Source organism: Hibiscus syriacus, unplaced genomic scaffold (genome assembly GCF_006381635.1).
Source record: "Hibiscus syriacus cultivar Baekdansim isolate YM2019G1 unplaced genomic scaffold, ASM638163v2 tig00112349_pilon, whole genome shotgun sequence".
Classification (NCBI taxonomy): Eukaryota; Viridiplantae; Streptophyta; class Magnoliopsida; order Malvales; family Malvaceae; genus Hibiscus; species Hibiscus syriacus.
This window is the reverse complement of record NW_024063310.1, coordinates 568144-578347: the sequence shown is the minus strand read 5'-3', so window position 1 is coordinate 578347 and position 10204 is coordinate 568144. Positions and strand designations below refer to the sequence as shown.

The 10204-nt window shown below is 35.1% G+C and overlaps 1 pseudogene; it reads left to right on the top strand.

The window, feature by feature from the left end:
• The first annotated feature begins 253 nt into the window (after positions 1 to 253).
• LOC120178396 lies at positions 254 to 10204 on the top strand (annotated as a pseudogene).

Here is a 10204-nt window from a genome sequence, read left to right as displayed (position 1 = left end):
GTATTTATTGTTAAAAGTTGAAAGACTTTAGAATAAATGCTACCATTTATAGTCACCTAGATTAATAAAAAAAATTACTACAATCGATCAATTGGATGAGTTGATTGCGACTTTTTAGAATTCAGTGAATTATTTATAGATTTATTAATAATTGAGTGCCATATGGTATAATGTAATCTTTATTTAATTAGCTCATTCATAATTTCACAGTTGAAGAAATTATAAAAATCGCGACAATTTTCTCCCAAACACTCTTCTTAATTTCGATCAATTTATTATTATATTTCTCCCTTTTTTTTCTCTCAATACAAACACAAACCATCGCACCTCACCGATCTCTTATTTCAATCTGATAACAAGAAAACCATTGTTTAATCGCAACTCTAATCTAAAAGAAAGTGTTGGTTTTGTTTCCCGGGAATAAATTGTCTGTTTTCCTGTAGCTTGGGGGGTTAGTGGAGAGGTGCTGAGTTTCGAGAATGTTCTTCTCTGGTGATCCGACTAATCGGAAACGGGTTGATTTGAGAGGTCGGAGCTCCAAGGAGAGAGACAGGCAGAAACTCCTTGAACAGACGCGTCTGGAACGCAACCGCCGTCTCTGGTTGCGCCAGCAAAATTCTGCAGCTCTCAAGATTCAGGTTTGGCTATTGAATTAGGCCGTTAATTAACTTTATTGATTATCTTTCATGGTTAATAGTTGAAGAACAATGTTTGCGTTGAGCTGAAAATTAATCTCTTGAAAAAAATCTTTGCTTGTATAGCTTAATTACAATTTTTATGCAATGGATTGCTGGAAATAGCAATGCTTCTTTTTGTTGTTCTAGTTTCCTGAATCTTTTCGTTTGTTTGTAACGGGAAGGGTTGATTAGATTTTGTTGTTGCACTGGTTTAATATCATGCATAGGATGTTTATTTTTGTGCTAGATAAGGTGATGATATAATCTTGGGGGTTTCAAATTATAGATGAAATCATTGCGTAATAGCTTATAGAGTGTTTTCCTTGTAACTTCCTCATATTCAGGAAAGAGACTTTGGAAATTATGTGCTCTAACTTGTATTATTAACATATTATCAGGTTTCAACTGTCCAACCTAGCTGAATTATGTGTATTCTATCAGTAAAATGAACCGGCCCCTAGCTAGAAAGGCCATGGGATAATTAAGTTTTTATTAAATGAAAACCTACATTGTTTATTTAAGCTTTTGTTTTGCACTTATCTTATGCCTGAGGATGCGTGTTGTTTGGTTTGTAGTCTTTTCTCTTGATTCCTTTTTAGCTGTTTCTGCTTTATTATTAGCAACATCAAATTCTTATCACAAACAGAATTGGCATTGGCTTTGTTTGTGCATGAGAATCTTTAAGCTATACTTTTCTATTAGGAAATTCAGGTTAATAAAATGGTCGTCTGGATCTGTCTTTATGAACTTGGCGGTCTGTATTTGGCAAAGTGTTGACTAACTATTAACTACAGAAATACTTCAGAGGGAGAAAGGCAGTGGAAGTTGAACGTGCCAAGGTACGAGAGCAGTTCTATCAAAGTTATGGAAAGCATTGCCAAAATGTAGACAGGTAAAGTTGGACAAACTATTGAAATGATTTTTTATGATTTAATTTGATGTTTAAAAGATAATAAAACATTATAATAAAAATAAAATAACAACAAAAATTCATTGAATATATTCTCTATTAAGCGATAAGTTTCTATTGCCGACATTTATTTTCTGATTCTGTTCAGTTTATCCCTGTTTATGCAGGCATTTTTTTGGTACAGACTCAGAGTTTCTCCGCCAGCTAATTTTCTTCGTTAATGCACGGGATATAAATGATTTTTCTATTCTTGTTGAGACTTGCCGATTAATTCAGCATTTTGGTCGAGATAGTAGTACGTCTTTCATGGTTCCTTCTTGAATAGTTGTATTTTGGAAAAGATGTGTGTTAATATAATTATGTAACACTTTTCTTTCTTTCTCTAAATTTTGCATATTTATGGACAATTTATTGTGCATTTCATGTAATTATTTTAGTATACATATTTCTCTTAACTTCCGCTTATATTATGCAACAGGGGATGTTGTGGAACTCTTTGCTGGCGTGGACTACTTATCCAATCCTACTGTGGTTGTCTACAGGTTGAAGCGACTCTCATTTGCTTGTATTCAGGCTGTACATCACAACAGGTTAGTGCTTCAAGCCTTCTTTTGTCAGCTGGGTATAATCTGATATTTCATATTTTTATATTTGCATCTCATCATAGAGCCTGTGTTCCTGTATATATGTAAGCAGCTTTTGTCAGCTTTTGGATGCTTTCTAGAATCTCAGGAATCTAAAATAGAATCTGAAACAAGGGAAAAAATTGAATGCCTTATCATGATGATAGCTTAATATATATTGTGTTGCACCCATCTCTCTTTTTTTCCTCCTTTCCCACTTGTAGTATCACGCACTACGATGTCAGGCAGAATTTAATATACTCATATTCTGTGCATGTCTTTTTTTTTTATAAGAATTCTGTGCATGTCTTTAATCTGTTTCTGTGGGTAATATTAGTTTTTTATTGGACAGAAATCAATTGAAAGACCAACTGTTGATGACGGGGGAGGAGTCCAGTGAACCAGCAACCATCTTGCTTCAAGCATTGCTTTTGTTATTAGATCCTAAAATGCCATGGGCTTGTAAGACAATTGGTTATCTCATGCAAAGAAATGCATTCTCTCTGTTTAGAGAAGTTATTTTAACAGCAAAGGTAATAACTTCTTCAAGCCTTTCCTTAGGCTTCGTTTTCTTCTAATTTAATACACTTCTTACGTATTCATTTTGAAATGCTTATCACCAATTCACCATAACTGCATCTTAAGACTTGTGATTTATTGATTTCCTCCTGCGGTTCTGATGCTGCCTTTATCTTCTCGTGTAGGAAAATCTGAATGCTAAAGGTTCTTCTGGGAAAGTATCTGCATTGGAGCATGTGATTGCTTGTATGATTTCTCATGTTGGTCAGAGTCCATGTACTTGCTCAAATGTGGACCCACGGTGGAGTTTCTCATTCCAGATCCTTACAATCCCTTTCTTATGGCAAACATTTCCATACTTGAAACAGGTGGATTCTTCTATGTCCAACTTCTTTGAGACTTTATAAGTTGTTTCTTTGAGCTTAATTGAATCTCAATAGTGGGGAATGTGTTGCTTAAAAACTTCCAAGTGATATGCTTTCTATTCTAGTTGGTTGTTACTTGTTTCTACTTTTATGTTTTCTACAAAACATCTACTTGTTTCTACTTTTATATTTTTCTTCGAACTATCTGTACATATTGCTAATACACACGTGTGCGCATATACTGTTAATGCTGCAGATATCCCGACTTATTTTTCATAGCAATTTTTCTATTGCGAATTTTTCTGCTTTATTTTCTGCTCGTTATGGATTATAATTTTTTACATTTTAGGTTTTTGCTTCTCGGAGCTTGATCCAGTACTACACTAGTCAGATGGCTTTGTGTATGCAAAACCAGGCTAGCGTACTTCCCACTGATATATTGAATGAGTTTCCTGGTTATGCCTGCATCCTTGGTAACATATTAGAAACAACAGGTGCTGCTTTATCTCAGCCTGACTGGTCGTTTGAAATGGTAAGAAGATGATTTATTTTTATTTGAACCAATTTTTTTTCTGCTATAAGCTTTTCTATGTAGCAGTAAATATAGTGATTCTACATGCATGACCTTTGAACAATTTTATCCTTTTGATTTGATCAAGAGTTATGAATATGTTTATATGTAAATGCATTTATCTTAAGATGTTAGTCCCAAATAGCTTCCTTGTGCTATTTCTTTGAAATCATAATCTTAGTATTTCCATTAAATCTGTGTTTAGTATCGAATGTGATTATCTATTTTTTATGTTTGCGTCAAAGATGCTTTGTGTTAAAGAAATTTCAACTTTAATTTAAGCAGGTTTTCAGCTACTTTTTTCCTTTTGGTTTTTATTTTGAGCAGACCTTAGACCTTGCAGCAGTTACTACATTCTTGTTGGAAGCTCTTCCTCCTATAAAATCTTCAAGCAGAGAAAGTATGATTTACCTCTTGATATATCATCTATTTCTCTTTCCTCTCATGCTGATGGATTTTCCCCCTAGCTTCTTTGATAGGAAAATCATACATTTTTGTGATACTGCAATTGTGAATTGAGTTTTTGCACAACAATTCATCTTTAAATTGGTTCATTGAAAGCAGGTTCTACTGTTGGGGAGGATCATATGATCGCGGGTGATGATTCAGTGGAAATCATTTTGGATTATAATTTGCAACAGCAGATAACGAATGCTATTGATTCACGTTTCCTTGTACAATTGGTAGGCATTTCTGAAACTTCCTGTTACTTTGAAAATCACTTTTGCAATCCTATCAACTTGGTGATTTCTTTTCAATACCATAGAAAGGGTTCAAATTTTGTATCTTCTGAACAGACTAACGTGTTATTTGGAGGGATTTCCACGGTCCATGGTTCTCATAAAGAAGGACCAGATGATAAGGAGGTGGCAGCTGTTGCTGCTGCTTGTGCTTTTCTGCATGTTACATTCAATACTCTACCTTTAGAGAGAATCATGACTGTACTGGCGTATAGAACTGAACTTGTTCCAGTGCTTTGGAATTTTATGAAGCGATGTCATCAAAATCAGAAGTGGTCATCCTTGCCTGAGCGCTTTTCATATCTTTTGGGAGATGCACCTGGTTGGCTGCTACCGTTGTCTGTATTTTGTCCAGTGTACAAGTAAGATAACTGGTTGATTTGTCAGAATAATTTTATGGAATTCTTGTTGCATGCTTCATCCTTAATTTGTTTTTCTAAATGCTGAATGTTGTTTAGGGATTGATGACTGACTAATCCGACTTCTTTGTGGTTGATTAGGCACATACTTATGATAGTTGATAATGGGAGTTTTATGAGCAGGAGAAGCCACTGTCTTTGAAGGATGTCAGATGCCTGATTGTCATTCTGAGACAGGTGACTTCATTTTGTAAAATTGTAGTTCAGCAAACTATTATTTAAACTATGAAGCAATTTTGAATTTTTGGTTCTGGAAAATATCTTGTATTCACCGAACTTTCTTTAGATTAAGGACATGATTTATGGATACCAATGAGCGTTAAGATAACATTGTGGGAACAATGACTATCATGATTACATGGAATTACTTGTGTAGAGTAACCTTGCTTAATGGTCTAATTGACATTCGTATAATTCATCTGTTTTCATCCTCAATAAAGGCTCTGTGGCAGCTCCTATGGGTGAATCCTTCAGCTCACCCCAGTTCTGGGAAATCTATCTCCAACAGTTCTGGTCAGAAGAGGCACCCTGTTGAAGCTATTCAAAGTAGGGTTGGTACTGTTGCCTCTGAGGTGCTATCCCAGGTAGATGCCAGTGTAACTTGTTGAATTTCTCACATCTAACTTGTTGATATTAAAATTAACCGTCTTGTGTTAATGATATTAAAATTAACTGGGTTATGTTAAATAAATATAAATAGAATGATGCATTTCCTGAGAGCAATAGCATGTAGGGAACCATTATGCACTTTGTCTTTCTAGTTACATTATTTAAACTTGCTCTTATAGTTGCAAGATTGGAATAACCGGCGACAATTTACTCCCCCTATTGACTTCCATGCTGATGGTGTAAATGACTATTTTATTTCTCAGGTAATGGTTTCTCCATTGCAGCTTTAACTTCCAAGCATCCATTTTCTGATGTAACTTGTTTGTTCTGATCTGAGCAGGCTGTAATGGAAGGAACAAAAGCAAATGACATATTGAAGCAAGCACCTTTCTTGATTCCATTCACTAGCAGAGTTAAAATATTCACTGTAAGTGAGTAATAGCAAAATTTTGTTTGGAACTGTTGGATCTGGAGGAATGGTATCAAACTGTTGCGACCATCATAGTATAAATTCCTTGGACTGATGGAATCCAAAATATGGAGTCATTTATCATTGATATCTATTTTCCTTTTTATTTTTTTCTTTTTATCTTCTCTCTCTATCTCTGTCTACCAGTCACATCTAGCATCAGTCAGGCAGAGACAAGAGGCTCATGGTGTTTTTACCAGAAATCGATTCAAAATACGAAGGGATCATATTTTGGAAGATGCTTATAATCAGATGAGTGCCTTATCTGAAGAGGATCTTAGAGGACTGGTATGCTTTACTTTGGTCTTCTCACCATAAAAAACTATCATCTTTAATAGCCTAGCGGAATCTGGTCTGACATTGTCCAATAAAGCAGTTTCATTTGCTTCCTTACAGATTCGTGTTACGTTTGTCAATGAATTTGGAGCGGAGGAAGCTGGTATTGATGGTGGTGGAATTTTCAAAGATTTTATGGAGAATATTACTCGAGCTGCATTTGACGGGCAGTATGGGTTATTTAAGGTTGTTAATTTCATCTTTTCATACACACTGATAAGCCTGGTTAGGCATATTGGCATGATACTTTTCATTTTATTTTAAATTTTTAGTTCACTTATGGTAAAGATACCACTAGAGGCTTCCTTGACTTTCTCTTATGATGGTATGATTTAAGATATCATGCCTCATCTGGATCAAACAGGTTGAGAGAGAAGATCAATATTCAATTCTTGCTGAACAAGGGATGCAATAAAAGAACTATGAGATTTCCTTTGATCACGATTAGTTCTATTTATTTATTCATTTAGTTTGTTAAAAAAATAATATGAATGTGATTGGCATGAGCTTTAGATAAGAAATGCTCTGCTTCAATGGAATATTTAAATAATAAAGATGGACTTAACACTGATTGGAATCTGAACTTGTAGAAAGATACAGAAGAGACTGGAATTCAGATAGAGGATATCATTACTCTCGGCTACAAGTTGTCTTCTCATACTAGCATGCCTATTATTGAAAAGTTCGTCAACTTTTATTGTTTATAATTTAAAGTCAGCTTCGATTGTCACTAGTTGGGATCCACTTTGTTGTACATGCTAACTTGTCTCACTTGTTATGACTTGTTTTTTATTATATGTTTCTTTGACATACTTCTTTGCGTGGCTACCCAGGAAACAACTGATCATCTTCTATACCCAAATCCTGGATCAGGAATGATACACGAACAACACCTCCAATATTTCCATTTCTTGGGATCGCTCCTTGCAAAGGTATGCCATTTCATTATAGAAGTTTAATCTGTTCTGTGTGATGAATATTTAATTTGCCTGTATGCTACCTTAGCTTTATCTATTATAGGCTTATTGACGAGGCATGATATTACCTTGTAGGCCATGTTTGAAGGAATCCTTGTTGATATACCATTTGCGACATTCTTCTTGAGCAAATTGAAACAAAAGTAAGGTTTTTATGGTTTCCTCTTTGGAAGACCTTATATTTTAGAGATATTTATAAGTGTATTTTTTTTCTTTTAATTGACAGGTACAACTATTTAAATGATTTGCCTTCCTTGGATCCTGAGTTATATCGTCACCTTATTTTCTTGAAGGTTATTTTTCTTGACCTTTTTCCTTTCATATCTCTTGCATTCATACTGGAAATATTAATTGCATAGGCACACTTTGACGTGGCCTACATGTTATGGCTCTAGCATTCTAATCCCTACCTTTTCAATGACTTTCAGCATTATAAAGGGAACATTTCAGAGTTGGAGCTCTACTTTGTGATTGTGAATAATGAATATGGAGAGCAAACAGAAGAAGAGCTGCTTCCGGGAGGCAAAAACATACGTGTTACTAATGAGAATGTTATCACATTTATTCATCTTGTATCTAACCACCGTTTGAATTTTCAGGTAGTAAGGTACTTCATTTCTAAGTAACTTAATGCAATTGTCTTATACATTGCATGATAATGACACTATGAAGTGGTGTCATTGCAGATACGGCAACAAAGTACACATTTCCTTAGGGGATTTCAGCAACTTATACTGAAAGAGTGGATTGATATGTTTAATGAACATGAATTGCAGGTAATTATAGCCTACTTTTAAATTTTGTAGGTTGCACTCACTTTGCCGACAGTAGTACTTACGACTGCCTATCTAAACATGATTTGATGGAGTTCCCAGATTCCTTTCGACTTCAAGAAGTTAAAGAACCTTCAAATTGTTATCCCTGTGAATTCCTTTAAATTGTTCAAGTTTCCTAGCATTATTTTGATTCAATTATGCTTTATCATGTGTGTGAACCTCTTAAGTTCCTAGCATCTTTTCTGCGATGCTTTAAGACGAGGAAACAATTGCGGCATTCACCCTGGCTGAAACATCTGCTATATTTCGAATTAAAAATTTCATCACTTGAGAGCATCTGCTAAATAATTTTTGAGATTATCTGAAATCCTCCTAATGTTTTTTTTTTCTTTTGCAGCTTCTGATATCAGGTTCACTTGACAGCTTGGATGTTGATGACCTACGACACAATACTAATTATGCGGGTGGCTACCATGGTGTAAGTTTTTTAGTGCTCTCCTCATTTCCTTGTTGGATTAGAATGGTTACTACATATTACATACCAAGGTCCAACCGTGCTTTGACGTATCCTATTTTTGTTCCTGTTGAAATGACGGAAATGCGAATTGTTACCGAATTAACTTGTTAACCTATCTGTAATATTTATCAAGAACCAGCTCTTTGTATTTGCTTTCAGAGCTTATTTTCACTTCTTTGCTTGACAGGAGCACTATGTCATAGAAATGCTCTGGGAAGTCCTCAAAAGTTTTTCACTGGAAAACCAAAAGAGATTTTTGAAGTAAGTAGCATCACCTTTGATCTTGTGTGATATTTGTCCTCCTATAATGGTTACTTCAATCATTCACCTCCGGGAATTACGTACATGAGAAAATAAACATTTAACAAGGTTGTTTTTAGGTTTGTGACTGGTTGTTCCCGAGGTCCGTTGCTGGGATTCAAATATCTTGAACCTTTATTTTGCATACAAAGGTATTCACTGTACCAAATACACTGCATTATTCTTCTTCTCTAATTCTGAATAGAAATTAAAGATTTTACTATCAACTCATTTTGCAGAGCTGGTGGCAGTGCTTCTGAAGAAGCATTGGACCGATTACCAACATCGGCGACTTGTATGAACCTTCTAAAGCTTCCGCCATATAGAAGGTTTTTTCTCTCTATTAGTAGCTTCCCATGAATAAGACTTCGATTGAAGTTGTTTTCGAATTGTTGGCATGAAATTGGTGGTGGTTAGGATAGCAACGGGATGGGTTTTTGGCCGACCTGAACCCAACCTAATATGACCCCATAAAACCAGACTCTGACCCGAGTTTAAATATAATTTACCCACTTTGATCCTGGCCCAAAATCTAATTGGAAACCCGACCCAATTTAACATAATTTCCATTTCACATAAATTTTGTCAAAATAGAAAAATAATTGAATGAAATACTAATTTATTCATTTTGGTGACATGAAACCAAAGTAAAATTTAATTTAATGTCATAAATCTAGTACCTTACGTGCAAAATTTTCACATATATTTTTATCAAAACCTAACTAATAATATATAAATATATAAGGCATTTTTGTGATTATTCCTGGTCGGGTAGGACGTGAGTTGACCTGACCAATTTTAAGATTTTTCCCGACCCGAAATCCGAATTTCATAAGAGAATTCCGACCTGATCATAACTGCAGTCACTTTCTTCTACACCAAATCGTAACTGTAGTCGCTTGTTTTATATATATATATATATTGACATTTTGCTGAACCCTTTCATTACAATATGATGTGGTTATGTATGCAGCAAAGAGCAACTGGAAACCAAATTGCTATATGCCATAAATGCAGATGCTGGTTTCGATTTGAGTTGATGTACTCTGCTAAAGAACTCCATTCCGGTGCTAGCTCTGGTGGTAGGTCGAGAAGGATACATATGCATCGATCTGGAATGAGTGGTGCGGTTATGATAATTTTCTAACCATTACCATCAGATGTGGGAGGTAAGCAGGTGAAGGATTGAGATGGTCGAGCATAGCGGTGAGTGGACATGGATTAATCAGCAGATTGCGATATCCATATGATAGTTGCAGGTTCCGGGTAGGCCAACTTGCATTTGCTATTTTCAAACACAAGGCAATGAACTATTCTTGTATTGTATCGTCTTTGTAAACGAATAACATAATCACAAAAATAAACACTTGTTAATGCTCCGATATAAATGAATAAC